We start from the raw sequence: 14,072 nt of genomic DNA, 5'->3' as shown, positions 1-14,072 counted from the left end.
TATGTTACCAGTTCCTGAGCCCAAATCCTTTAAGGATGTGTCAAGGGGCGGGGGAGGGGTGTGTGTGGATTGTCTGTGTCCTACCTACAGGAGGGGCTGGGAAAGTAAGCAGAGCTGGGGATGGTCTTTTGTGCTCCTTCCCTCTTCCACCAAGACTCATAAAGTGGTTGATTGTTCCGGCATAGAAAGAAGTGCAGGTGCAGAGTCACCATGAGGAAAGACAAATGTCATCTACAACTGAACGGAACAGATAATGGAACTTTCCGTCTAGCAGGAAAAGTAAACGGACAAAAAACTACATAAATTATAAGTGTTAGGAAGACGTGAAGAACACTTTGAGAGCCTGTGACATGGGGACTTGAAAAAATATAAGGGAGGAGAGGAGGTCGCCCCAGACCACGCCCTGGACACTGAGCTGCAACCGCTGGGGGAAAAGGCAAGGAACATCGTAGGCAGAGGGAGCAGCATGTGCTGTTAAGGGAAGAAGAACATGTGCGAGGAACCAGGAGAAGGTCGGTGATGAGACTGACCAAGCAGTCAGAGAGACAGACAACAAACAAAATAGGCAGGCCTCGGAGGCCAAGCTCACGATGACAGATGTCATTCCAAAAGCTCGAGGAAGTCATTGAAGGATTTCAAGCAGTGGAACAACGACATAGATTTGCATTATTAATAGACCACTCTTTTGGGGCGTCTGGGTGGCTCAACTGTTAAGTGTCTGCCTTTCTGCCGTCGTCAGCTCAGGTCATGATCCCAGGGTCCTGGGATCGAGTTCCACTTCGGCTCCCTGCTCAGCGAGGAGTCTGCCTCTCCCTCTCCATCTGCCTCTTTCCCAGCTCGTGCTCTCTCTAGCTCTTTCTCTCAGATAAATAAAATCTTAAAAAAACAAAACAAAACAGAACAAAACCATTCTTTTAAGTTTAGAGAAGGAACTTGAGAAAAACAAGAATGGATGTGGAATGACTGGTGAGGATGAAGAGATTATAGTGGCTTAAAACTAAATTTGTGGTTGTGGAAATGGGGCAAAAAATAGATTTGAGAGATATCCAGGAAGTAAAATCAACAGGTTGTGGTGAATGATGGGGCATGCCACCCCAAGGTGAAAAGGGTTACTTCTTGGTTGCTACTGGATGATGGCGCCGTTTCCTGAAGGACAGCCAGCCCAGTGGTCCCGAGGAATCAAGGACTCATAGAAAACCCAGTCCAAGTGTGGACAGATCACTGGGCAGATGAGTCTGGAACCCCGAGGAAGGAGCTGGGCTGCAGATAGAGATTTTGGTCTTAATCAGCAAAATGGTGTCAATGAAGGTATAGCATGGATGATGTAGTCTAGGGGAGAGAGGGGAAAGAGAAGAAGGAAGTCTAGGAGAAGCCCCAGGGGCCTGCGGCACTGACAGATATAGATAGGGGAGAAGCTAAAAGGAGGTTGAAGAGACAGAAAGAAACCAGAAGGAAAACCAGTCCATGTGACCCAGGAGAAGAGCATTTTTATAGAGCTGCCATCCCAAGTGCTTTAGGATGAGTTTAAATGAGGGGCTGCATGGCAGTCGGTTGGGTTCATCATTGATGGGAACCACAAACTCAAAGATTGCTGGGTATGGGAGGTAGACCAGAGAGCTTTGCTGAGTGAGAAGAGGAAGAAAGAGTGGTGGCCCTTTCTGGAAAATGTGCCGGGGGGAATGGGGGTTTGTTCTGAGCACGAGGCATGGAATGTGTATGGCATTGCATCATTTCGGAGAAAAATGACTAAGGGGACGTGTGGAGGTGGAGGACCTGATACAGCCAAGGGTGAGGGAGAGGGGAGTTCAGGCGCCTAAAACAGCTTTATGACAGGACGCTATTTATGTCCACTTGCATACAATACACATGCCTATTTTTAAAAAACAGGAAAAAGAAAGTTTGCCACCAATGGGCTTTGACTTATACTGAAAACCTTTTCTGCATCTGTTGAGAAAAGGTTTTTTTCCCCTCATATGTTAGTGTGGCAGAGTATCTGAAGTGATTTAAAGCAAATTCATTCCTGCTTTCCTGAAATAAAGTTTGGCCATGACTGTAAATATACAAAGCTGGATTCAGTGTACACGAGTGGGGGTCAGGTGTCTGCCTTTCCCCCAAACTCACCAGCCCTTCCTCCTGCGGGCTCAGGGAATCCACTCTCCCTGCAGCTGGGCCACTTCCCTCTTCCCACCAAAGGCTGGCCTCGACCACCTCACGGACAATCCACTTGAATTGCTGAGGTGGGTCTCTACCTTGGAAACACAGAGGTTCCACAGTGGCTTCCAGAGCAACGTGCTTGCCTGCCCAATTCTGTTCTTATACTGAAATGTGTGCCCACGCGTGTGTGCACATACACACATATGTACACACACAGACAGGATCAGAGAGGATCAGAGCTCTAGGAGTTGTAAGTTCAAATGGTCATCTCTCCCTCCTGAGACTCTACCAAAATCGTTGTAAAAGAACTTAATAAAGGTATAAATCGATCATTATAAAGGGGAGAGGAGTATCAGCAGACAAATTTCAGCACCATTATGGAAGCAGAATGCCAAGGGAACTAGGAATTCACCCTCTCCTTACACTCACAGTGATGTCTCAGGACGCCCATGGACCGAAGCCCCAGCAATGCCCTGCTGACTGCCTCCTGATTCTGGCTCTGCTTCAAACTAAGCTGTTTCAGCGTACTTCTGAGATCGTAAGCCCCGAGATGAAGTCTCCCTGTGTTCTCTCTATATATATTTTATTTTAAAGAGAGAGAGTGAGAAAGAGAGCACACTCGTAAATGGGGGGGGGGGGCAGAGGGGGAGGGAGAGAGAGAATCCCAAGCAGACTCCCCACTGAGCATGGAGCCTGATGTGGGGCTTGATCCTACAACCCCGAAGTCATGGCCTGAGCCAAAATCAAGAATCAGACACTCGACTGAGTCACCCAGGCACCCCCCAAGATCTATAATTTTGACACAAAAATGCTGTATATCTAATAAGCTATACATCATAGTTAAAAGGTGTGTGTGTGTGTGTGTGTGTGTGTGTGTGTGTGTGTCAAAGAGAGAGAAACTACTGCAAAGATGTACACTGTAAATTTTTGCTAAATAGCAGTGAGGACATAATTGGAATCATTTGGGAGAGAAGGAGTCGATGTGATATGGTGGCAAAAGCCCGGGGAGTGGAGACAGGAATTTTGATCTGCGTTGTCTCTGACACTTTGGGTGGGTGAGTGATCGCATCATCTCCATGCTCTCTCTTCCTAGTGAGGATGGAAAGGAACTTGAGTGTAGGAGAGCCGGCTGACACACTCAGACACTTCACCACACGGCCAGCTAGGCTAGATGAAGGGAAACAACCAGAGGAGGCTGGAGTTCGGCATGGAGCTGAGTTCTTCCCATTACAGACAGACGTTGCTGGACCTGGGTAAAACTCTTTTGAAATACAGATAAAATTTGCTTTACACAGCAGACGTGTTGGAGAGATACTGTGCCTGTGGGAAAGTGCTTTTTATTAAAGCAAATGAAAAAATGTAAATGTTTTCAGGGAATTCTACAGGAAGGAACCCCATGGTGAAGTTAAGTGTAATTTGGTAATGTAAATAATGGTTGTTGCTTGCTAAGTACATGTTTTAGCAGAGTTTGTTCCTTACCCCTCTCTCTCGCTGTGTCTTTGCCTTTTATCCCTTCTTATCTCCCCCCCCCCTTTTTTTGAGAGAGCGCTAGAGCATGCAAGAGTGTGTGTGAGGGGAGACGGTGTGGAGGGGAGGAACAGAGGGAGAGGGAGAGAGAGAATCCCAAGCAGGCTTCATGCCCAGCACAGAGCCAACTCCAGGCTGGATATGCTTAACCAACCGGGCCACCCAGGCACCCCTTTCCCACCTCCTTTCAATAAGGATGTGATATGTTGCATTAAAGACAAGTGAAAAAATTAAAAGATAAATTGGAGGAAGGGAGTGAAAGATAGAAAAAACTTAAAAGAGCAAATATTAATTCCCACACACTTTGGGAAGATAAACTCTTTGTTAGACGAAGCATAAATAAGATTGGATCTGAGCATCCAGAGCAAAGGGAGAAACATAATCCAGTCCAGCGTTCACACGGTCCAAAAACTGAAGCCAATTGTGTAGATTTGATTAGTGATGCCTGATTTTTTTTCCCTGAGAGATAATAAAAAAAGGACACAGTGTCCTGTGAATGCCTGCATCCTCAACGATTAATTCTAGAATAAACACAATACTGAATTTTTAAAATTCAGTGGGTCAGCAAACCATAACCTGGCTTATGTAGAAAATAGAGTTCTTCACCAAAGATATTGCTGATCCTATCTTGTCCTTGTGAGTTCTTGTGTTTTTTTTTGTTTGTTTTTTATTCTTTAGAACTAACTCATAAAGAACAAAGAAAAAGGGGGTTTTATTGGACATTGGGAGCTCCAGGCTTAACCTCAAAAATCCTAAGGAAAATAGTTGATGACTTAAATTGATTTCTGAAAACACTTATACTCTTGTGTATGAACAATACCAGAAACAGTGGGGAAAGGGACCCTCGTGCACTGTTGGTGGGAATGCAAACTGGTGCAGCGACGGTGAAGGACAGTATGGATGTTTCTCAAAAAGTTAAAAGCAGAACTACCCTATGATCCAGTAATTCCATTACTGGGTATTTATCCAAAGGAAATAAAAACACTAACTTGAAAAAATATCTGCATCTCCATTTTCAATGCTGCATTATGTACAATGGCCAAGAATAGGGAAGCAGCCCAAGTTTCTACAGATAGATGAATGGATAAAGGAAATGTGGTATATATACATAATGGAGTGTTATTCAACCATTAAAAAGAATGAAACTTTGCCATTTGTGACAACATGCATGGACCATGAAGGAATTATGCTAAGGGAAATCAGACAGACAAGGACAAACACCGTATAATCTCACATATATGTGGGATAAAAAAAATAATAAGCTCATAGATACAAAGAACAGGTTGGTGGTTGTCAGAGTTGTAGGATGGGGGGTGGTTTAAATGGGTAAAGGGAGTCAAAAGGTACAAAGTTTCAATTAAAATATAAGTAAGGTGCACCTGGCTGACTCAGTTGGTAGAGCGTGAGATCTTGATTTCAAGGTTGTGAGTTTGAGCACCAGGTTGGGTGTAAAGAATACTTAAAAAATAAAATCTTTTAAAAAAAGGTAAATCATGGGGATATGGTGTACATCACGGCGATTAGAGTTAATAGTACTGCATTGTACATTTGAAAGTCGTTGATAGAACAGATCTTAAGCATTCTCATCACAAGAAAAAATTCTGTAAGTGTACGTGGTGACATGTTGCATTGATGCAGTGGGATCTGGGGAGGAAGACGATATTCACGTTGACCTTGGTCCAGGATGGACAGCATGATGGGGTCCCTCCCCTCCTTATTCTCCTGCCTTTTCGAAGGCACTGTGCTTTCTGGCCACCAGGCCTTCACGCAAAACTGTTATCTCTGCCTTATTTGCTCCTCCCTCCTCCTTCACTTGACTAAGAACTACCCTTCAGGTCATTTCTTTAAGGATGTCTGCTCACCTGCCAGAATGCGGTACTTTAAAAAAATGATGATAAGCTGCCTTGCCCAGGGTGTGTTCCAAGTGCATTCTCACTAGCAAGGTAACAAAGAGCTGTGTTCCCCATATCTGTACTCCTCTGGGTGGCTACTGTCTGTTCTTTTTCATCTTGGCCATTTTGATTGGCACAATGATAATATCTCAGTATTGTCTTAATTTGTGTTTCTGTGATTCCAATGAGACTGGACATATTTTTATGTGTTTACTGTCCATTTAAGTTTTTCTTTTGTGATTTTCTAGTGTATTATCTTCATTTATTTTTCTATTGGTATGCTCATAGTTTTATTATTTGTCCAACATATGTTTGTTGCATGCCTGCTATGTATTAAGCAGTTGCCGTGGGCTGAAGTACATCCTCCAAAAATTCATATTGAATTGAATATGGTTAGGGTTGAAGCCCAAATTCCCAATACCTCAGAAAATGACTGTATTTGGAGATAGACCCTTTCAAGAAGTAATTAAGATAAAATGAGGTCAGTGGGGTGGAACCCAATCCAATATGACTGGTGTCCTTATAAGAAGAGGAGATTAAGACATGGACACACTCAGAGGGAAGATGATGTGAAGACACTGAAGACAGCCATCTACAAGCAAGGAGGGAGGAAGAAGAAACCAACCCTGCCAACACCTTGATCATGAACTTGCAGCCTCCAGACAGTGAGAAAATAAATTTCTCTTCTTTAAGTCACCCAGTCTGCTTTTTTTTTTGATGGTAGCCTTCATACTGGGGTGATACATAAATAGATTTATTTTATGTTCTATCTTATTATATTTCGGTCTTACTGTAAATTAGGTGGTGAAGTTCCAACTGGAGTGCAGAAGGCCAATGTACCAGCTTGAAAACAAGCAGAGAGTAAATCCTCCCTTCCTCCAACTTTCTGTTCCAGTCAGGCCTCCAACAAGTGGGATGAGGCCCACCCACATTGGGGAGGGCAATCTGCTTTACCCAGTCTCCCGATTCACACGTGAATCACCCAGAAATGGCCACACAGACACACCCAGAATCACGGTTAACCAAATATCTGGGCATCCTGTGGTCCAGTCTAGTTGACATATAAAATTATCAATATTACAAATTCTCATGGACAAATAAGAACAACGTCCTGGTTACCAGGATAGTTCAGGACCTGGAAGTGAGTTCGAAGTTGACATCAGTAGTTCATTGGCTCATATAATTTTAGGGCCGGAAAGGACATCAGAGAGCATCCTGCTGAACCTTGTGTTTACGAGCGAGCGTAAAGTGCTTAAAAAGTGATTTGCTCAGATATACAGCAACTCGGTGGTGGAGACCCAAGTGCCCTCCACTGAACGAGCAATTAGTTACCATGATAATAATAAGTTAACATGTGTTAAACCTCACCTTGTGCCAAACGGTGTTCTCAGCTCATCCCTTGTACTGATGCATCTGTAATAACACATGAGCCCTTAATCTGACGCATGAGGACACTGAGGCGAGGCCACACGGCCACCAAGGGAAAGAGCCAGGTATCAAACTTGGGCATGTTGATTCCAGAGCTTGTGCCGTTGACGACCATGAGAGAACATCGGAAAGATGCGCCTGACAACAGTTCAGGGCCCGGGAAAGCTTTTCATTAGGCACAGCTTTTATTCACTAGGTCACCTCGTCTGGACATGAGCGGCCACTGTGGGCTGGGGCAGTCTGGATAGTTGGGGCCTCTGAGCCTTTTTGAATCGGACTTTTAACAGATCAGCCTGGTTTCTGAAAGAAAAACACCACATTCACTATTGGAGTTTCCTTATAGGGGCTCCTGCCCCCTGTACAGACAGAGAGGATATAGTTACTTGCATGAGTCAGGTAAGTCATAGACGGGAGCGTTCGAGAAAACCAGACTGATCTTGATTTGGGGAGCTCCCGGCTACCTCGTGATGTTTAGGAAAAGCATGAGTCTAAATGGCGTTTCAATACCGGGGAAGGGACCCACTCAGCTTACTGCCCTCCAGGGACAAACAGGAAGCTGGTCTTTGCTTCCTTCCCCCACAAACAGACTTGTTGCACACTTTTCTTTTTTCCTTTAAAGAAAAATGAATCTGGGAGTTTATATCCCATATTCTCATACGTGTTTTCTCCACATTCATGTTTTGCCCATTGATGGCATTTCATTTTTATTTATTAAAAACACCCTGTCTTGGATCAAGTCCCTAGAAGCAGGACCTGCGACAGATACTCTTGTGAAAGTGATTTATTCAGAGAGGACGCTGCAGGGAAACCCTGTGAGGGACCGAGGGGGAAGGGCTGGGGCCAAGCAAAGATGTAGTCTCAAGTGAAGTTTAGGTTTGAAACACACAAAAAAGCAGAAACGGAGCCACAAATTTAAAGAACAAGCTGGTGGTTGCCAGAGGGAAGGGGTAGGGAGATGGGCAAAACGGGTGAAGCGGTGTGGAAGGTACGGTCTCCCAGTATGGAAGGAGTAAGTCATGGGCATGAGAAGTGCGGCAGGGAAGGTGGTCAGTGGTATTGTGGTGACAGACGGTAGGAGTGCACTGTGGCGAGCCCAGCGTTGCACACGGACTTGTGGTATCATTATACCATACACCTGAGACTCATGTAACATTGTCAACCCTCTTTCAACTTAAAAAAAAAAAAAAAGTAAAGTTTAGGTCTGGCTTAACCCACAAGGGGAAGCTTCTAGAACATAAACTACACTGTAGAGCTGACCCACCTTGAGGCGAGGGGGCAGCTTTGTGAACTATATCAGTTCGTGGCTGTGGATGGCCCTCATCAGGGAAGGGTCACCGTGGAGGCGAGGGGGGCCACTCCGCACAGGGGCCTGGCAGTGGTTCTGGGCAGGGCACCGTGGCTTCTACCTCCCAGCAGCCGTTTGATTGCTCAGTGTCGACACCATTTCCCAACAACTGCCCACCTCTTCCTTCTCCCATGCATTGCACAGCACGGTGACCAAATCAGCACGACGAGCAGCAGCATCGAGAAGGGCCGGGAGAGACGCAAGAAGTCACAGCCGTTAGGGGACAGACTCCGAGTGGCCATTTGGCTTTTGTTCTAACTCCCCACATACCTGGCCTGCTGTTCGCATGCTAATGGGAAGCCTCAGAGTGGCAGAGCAAGAAAGGAACTTGGAAAACATCTGGGCTGCGTGTGGGCACAATGACAGGCCTTGTGTGTACTGTGCTCACGGGCATGCGGCAGATTAGTGATGCAATCAGGCCTGGAACTCGGCTCTTCTGATCGAGGCCAGGCCTCTTTCCCCAACAGTCCGCTGCCTGCTCGCCTTCCTGCAATGGCTTCTGCCCCTGGAGCAACTTCTTTGCTGCCTGAGGACCCTGGGGGGAGCACATGAGCGCAGGCTCAGCAAGGCTGGGATGACCAAGGGACAGGTGGGGCCTTCGGTGGGGCCTGGCGTGGTGAAGGCAGGGTCACATCATCTCTCTTGCAGAGAGGATGAAAGAAGCCAGAAATTTGTGTTTTCATTTCATTGATTTGGAACCCATGCTAGGTTTTGAAAACAAACCAACAACTCCTGGTTTTTTTTCTCATGGGCACCTTGGCCCTGGGCATCTTCAGCACCTCCCCATTTTGATCGGCTGGAGATGTGGTGGGTGGGATGGCCCCCCTCCTGCAGCCCCAGAGTCAGTGCTGGATAGAGCACTGGTTGAATTAATCCCAGCACCCGGTTGAGGGCCAGACATATCCCTGCTGCCATGAGCCCAAGGCTCAGGCGAAGCTCAGACCCCCATATGCCCTCAGAACTACAACTTGGCCCTGATGTTGGCTGTGACGGCCTTGTCGTTCCCCTGGGGATGTGGCCCCATGTTCTGTTTGGCTCGTCCACTCTGGTCTGGACCTGATACCCTGCTGAGCTCTCGGGCCGTTCCCCTTGGCCAGAGCCCACCGGCCCAACTGGGCAGCAGGGATTGCGGTTCCGTTCCTACTTGGTCTTTAGCTCCCATACTGGGGCTCTCCCAGCATTCCCAAATTTGCGCCTCCTTGGCTCCTGGCCTCAGTCAATTCCTGGTGCTTCACCACGGCCCCTGGAATGTTCTGCGTTGTACAGTCTTCCACTCACACCTGAGGCCAGTCTGACAGCGAGTTATTTCCTTCAGCTCTGACTGGGTCTGACCTCCTCTTCCATCTCCCTACCATCCCATGTTTCTGAGCTCCCAGCAGGCCTTGCAGCTGAGCCAAGCTAAGTTGTGTGGCTGGATTCTTCCTTTCTGTAAGCGTTTCTTGAGAACCTGAAAGGTCCCAGACACTGTGGTGTGCTATGATAGGCATTAGGCAGAAAAGGATGAAAGGAACATGACGGATGATTACAAGGAACTCCAAAGAAATGTGGGGTTTTCTTCGAAACATTGTTTAGGTCTGAGCATGTCTGAACTGGGCGGGAGCTCCCAGTGGAAGTTGTGGGAAGGAAGGTTAACCTGGGAGCACCTCAGGTCCACAGGCAACCTCACTGGTGGCTTGAGTGTAATTATCTTAACAGACTATATCGTTGTTTACTAATTCATACAGCCCATATTCCTTCTACATGCAGAGTTTCTTCTTCAATTTCTCTTTGATCATGGTACTTTCTTTAAAAAACTTTTTTTGGGGTAGTTTTTGTTTTTTGTTTTTTTTTAAGAAAGCTCTACCCCCAGTGTGGAGCCCAACATAGGGCTTGAACTCACCACCCTGAGATTGAGACCTGAGCCGAGATCAACAGTCGGATGCTTAACCAATTGAGCCATTCAGGTGCCCCAATCATGCTACTTTCTTAGCATAAAAATTGCCATCAGGATGGTGATCCTTGCCTTCAGAATGGTCTAACCTTGTTGGTCTGGCATTCAAGGCCCCTCCCCCACACACCCACTTTTATTTCTAGTACTGACTCATCAGAACTCTTTTCCACAACTAGTCTGGTTGATTGGCTGACAGCTAGACTGATGTTTCGTTTCTGCCACTCCTCGCTCTCAGATACCCCTGCTCCCTGTTGTCCAACCTTATACCTCAAGGTTTGGCCCAGAGACCACGGCCTCCAAGATGCCTTCCTAGTCCACATCTCTTCCTCTTTTAAATCAGTAGTTCTGACCCCTGACTGGATACTAGAATCACCTAGGGAGCTTTAAAAAATTAGATGGGGCGGAGAAGGGAGCAGCAGACCAATTTCATCAGGCTCCCCAGGGAGAGTGCCAGGGCATTTGCCTTTAAAATATATTTATATATATAATTTATTTATTTAAGAGAGAGAGAACGAGCATGAGTGGGGGGAGGGACAGAGGGAGAGAGAGAATCTCGAGCAGACTCTGCGCTGAGCCCGAAGAGGGGACTCCATCTCACAAACCTAAGATCATGACCTGAGCCAAAATCAAGAGCTGGATGTTTAACTAACAGCCACCCAGGTGCCCCTGGGCATTTGCCTTTTTTAAAAAGCTCCCAGGTCATGCTAACATGCAGTCAGGGATGGGAATTGCAGTTGCAAACAAATATGTATTTCTTCCACCCCTCTGGTTGTGTTGTTATTTAAGGCATATGCAAAAGAAACTTAATTTCCTTATTAAGGTATTCTCTTAAAATACAAGATGTGCCCTTCCTTTCTTTTTGTCCTGTGCAGAGCATAGCACAGCATCTTTCACATGAAAGCACAGCAAGTATCTGCAGGATGCATTAGAGCACAGTCTGCCTGGACAGAATATGGAAATGACCCAGGGAGGTGGGTCGGCCATTCCCTTGTAGATCTTAAAGGGTGAGAATCCTTGCCAGTGGCTACAATGCAGCGATGAGCAGCTGTGAATGGAGTCCTCCACTTGCCCTGTGTTTTTGGAGTCTTTGCTCTCTATAGGCCACTCTGCTGGGTGCCAGCATACCTTGGGCAGAGACAGGCAAGACTAAGATCAGAGCTCATAGCCTAGAGCAGGAAGTAAGCAATTCATTCTAACGTGATGTGTACTGCAGCTAAGATAAGTGCCCAATGTCATGGGTGCTTAGAGGAGGAAGGTGTAGTCTGACCAGGATGTCTGGGACTACTTCTCATAGCAAGCAACAATTTAACTAGAAAGATCTAGAACATTGAACACTTTACCAAAGTATTGGTTAGAAATGTCCTCAGCTGCAAGGAACAGAATGCTTAACTAACAGTGGTTTAAAAAAAAATAATAACAGGGGCGCCTGGGAGACTCATTGGGTCAAGCATCCGACTCTTGGTTTCCACTCAGGTCTTGATCTCAGGGTCATGAGATTGAGCCCCAAGTATGGCTCCACACTCGGCACAGAGTCTGCTCAAAATTCTTTCTCTCCCTCTGCCCTTCACCGTGTTTGTGTGCTCTCTCTCTCTCTCACCCAGGTGCCCTTGATCACCCTACTTTCTTAGCATAAATCAATCTTTAAATAATAATAATAAAGAAATATAATATATATGATACATACAATATATATTTACTATAACAAATAAGTTAGGCACTCAAGATGACTCATCAGCTCAACAATGTCAGGGCTGAAGTTTCTGGAATTCTCGTGACCTTTAGTCATAGTCCCAGGTTGGCTGTAGCAGCCCAGGCATTGTGTCCACATTCAAAGGTGAAAGATGAGGAGGACAGTGCCTGCCATGTTTCCCCTTCTAGCAGCAAAGCAAAAGCTCCCAGAACCCTCCGGCAGATTTCTCCTTATATCTCATTAGCCAGAACTGTGTCACATAAGTAGCCTTAGCAGCAATAGAGTCTGGGAAAGAGACAATTTGCCTTTTTCAGCTTCTGTATAGCAAGCCAGGTCGGAGACGGGGGTTGGAACTGGCTCCTGAGTGAGGCAACTAACAGATCATTTTAAACAGAACAGGATTCGCAAAAACATGCAGCTGTGGAAGTGTGTGGAATATTTAGGATCAAATAATTTGGTATCGCCAAAGTATAAGGCACATGGCAAGGGAGAGATGGTGGACAACACACAGAGAGGTTGAGATGAGATTCTTTAAATTCTTGAATGACATGCTGGCGAGCTTGGAATTCTTCTGCAGAGCATGGGTAACAACCGACGATGAGATCAGTATGTTTGGGGAAAAGTGGCAGGAAGGTAGAGGAACTAAGAAAGAAAAAGATGACACTCTTTTTAAAAAATATATTTTATTTATTTATTTGAGAGAGAGAGCACAAGAGAGGGAGTGGGAGAGGGAGAAGCAAACTCTCCACTGAGCAGGGAGCCCAGACCGACCCAGGACTCAATCCCAGGACCCTGAGCTCATGACCTGAGCCAAAGGCAGACACTTAACTGACTGAGCCCCCCAGGCGCCCCGAATATAGACTCTTTATAGCAATCCAGGCAAGATATGATAAGGGCCCACACTAAAATTTCTTTTAGCACAGTTGCTGGGGAAAGAGTTGGCAGGCTAGCCAAAAGGGCAGGGATCTGATGAAAACAGCTGCCAAAACGTCATCTTTTGGTAAATAGGGCATAATACTGATTCGACTTCATAAAAGCCTCTTGCATATATTTCTTGGATCTGGAAGCTGAAAGTCCAAACTCCAGGTGTCAGCAGGGTTGGTTCCTTTTGGAGGTTCTGAGAGAGAATCTGAGGGGGAATTCCCTTGTCTCTCCCCAGCTGTTGGAGGCTCCCGATAATCCTTGGTGCCACTTGGCGTGTAGACACATCACACTGATCTCCGCCTCCGTCTTCACATGGTGCTCTCCCCTGCATGTGTCTCTGTGCTCAAATTTCCTGTCTTATAAGACCCACCCTGATCCATGATGACCTCATCTTAGCTTTATCACATTTGAAAAACCCTAATTTCAAATAAGGTCATATTCACAGGTACCAGAGTTAGGACTTGGATGTATCTTTTGGGCAGACACAGTTCAACCCACCATAGGTCTATTAGCGCTGCTCTGGTTGGAAGTGTCAGGCAAGCTCTGGCTTGAGGGGAAGAGAGGGAGTTTGTCTACTGGCCAAATTTGAAGCACATGGGAGTAGATCTGCTGTCCTCGGTGTTGCTTCGTTCTCAGGAAGGATCCCTCCACAGGATGGCTAAGACCACCCTCCACCCAGCCTGGTTACATTCAGGTTTACAAAAGTGATCCCAGACAAAGGTCTCCCCCTAGTCTATGGCAACCGTACCATAGGAGTCACAGGTCACATGCCCATCCTTTGAGGCATGGAGGCAACTTGCCCAAATTATAACAATTGAAGAGGATTATCATGGAATGTGGGGGATAATTCCACAGAGTGCTGCCAGGCAATGTTCTCTCTCTGCCTCTAGGCAGATGAGGACATGAGGGCAAGGAGAGAAAGCCCCAGCTGGAAATACCAGCTTCTTCCTGGCAATCTTATTCTTGTGGGCAGCTTACACAATGGACGGCACTGTATCTTCTGACTTACTGTTCATGTGGTTTTGGTGGACACATATCTGACAATCATGTACTTTATTCTATTCAGGAACCTAGCATTTCCCCTAGTGTCCTCACCTGCCCACAGGAGAAAAAAGCCAGGAAACCAGGTCACCCAACTGAGCAAGCTGGGCTTAGCACCTAGAATTTCTTTACTGTTCTCTG

This window comes from Ursus arctos, unplaced genomic scaffold (genome assembly GCF_023065955.2).
Source record: "Ursus arctos isolate Adak ecotype North America unplaced genomic scaffold, UrsArc2.0 scaffold_11, whole genome shotgun sequence".
NCBI classification, from domain to species: domain Eukaryota; kingdom Metazoa; phylum Chordata; class Mammalia; order Carnivora; family Ursidae; genus Ursus; species Ursus arctos.
This window is presented reverse-complemented; position numbering follows the sequence as displayed.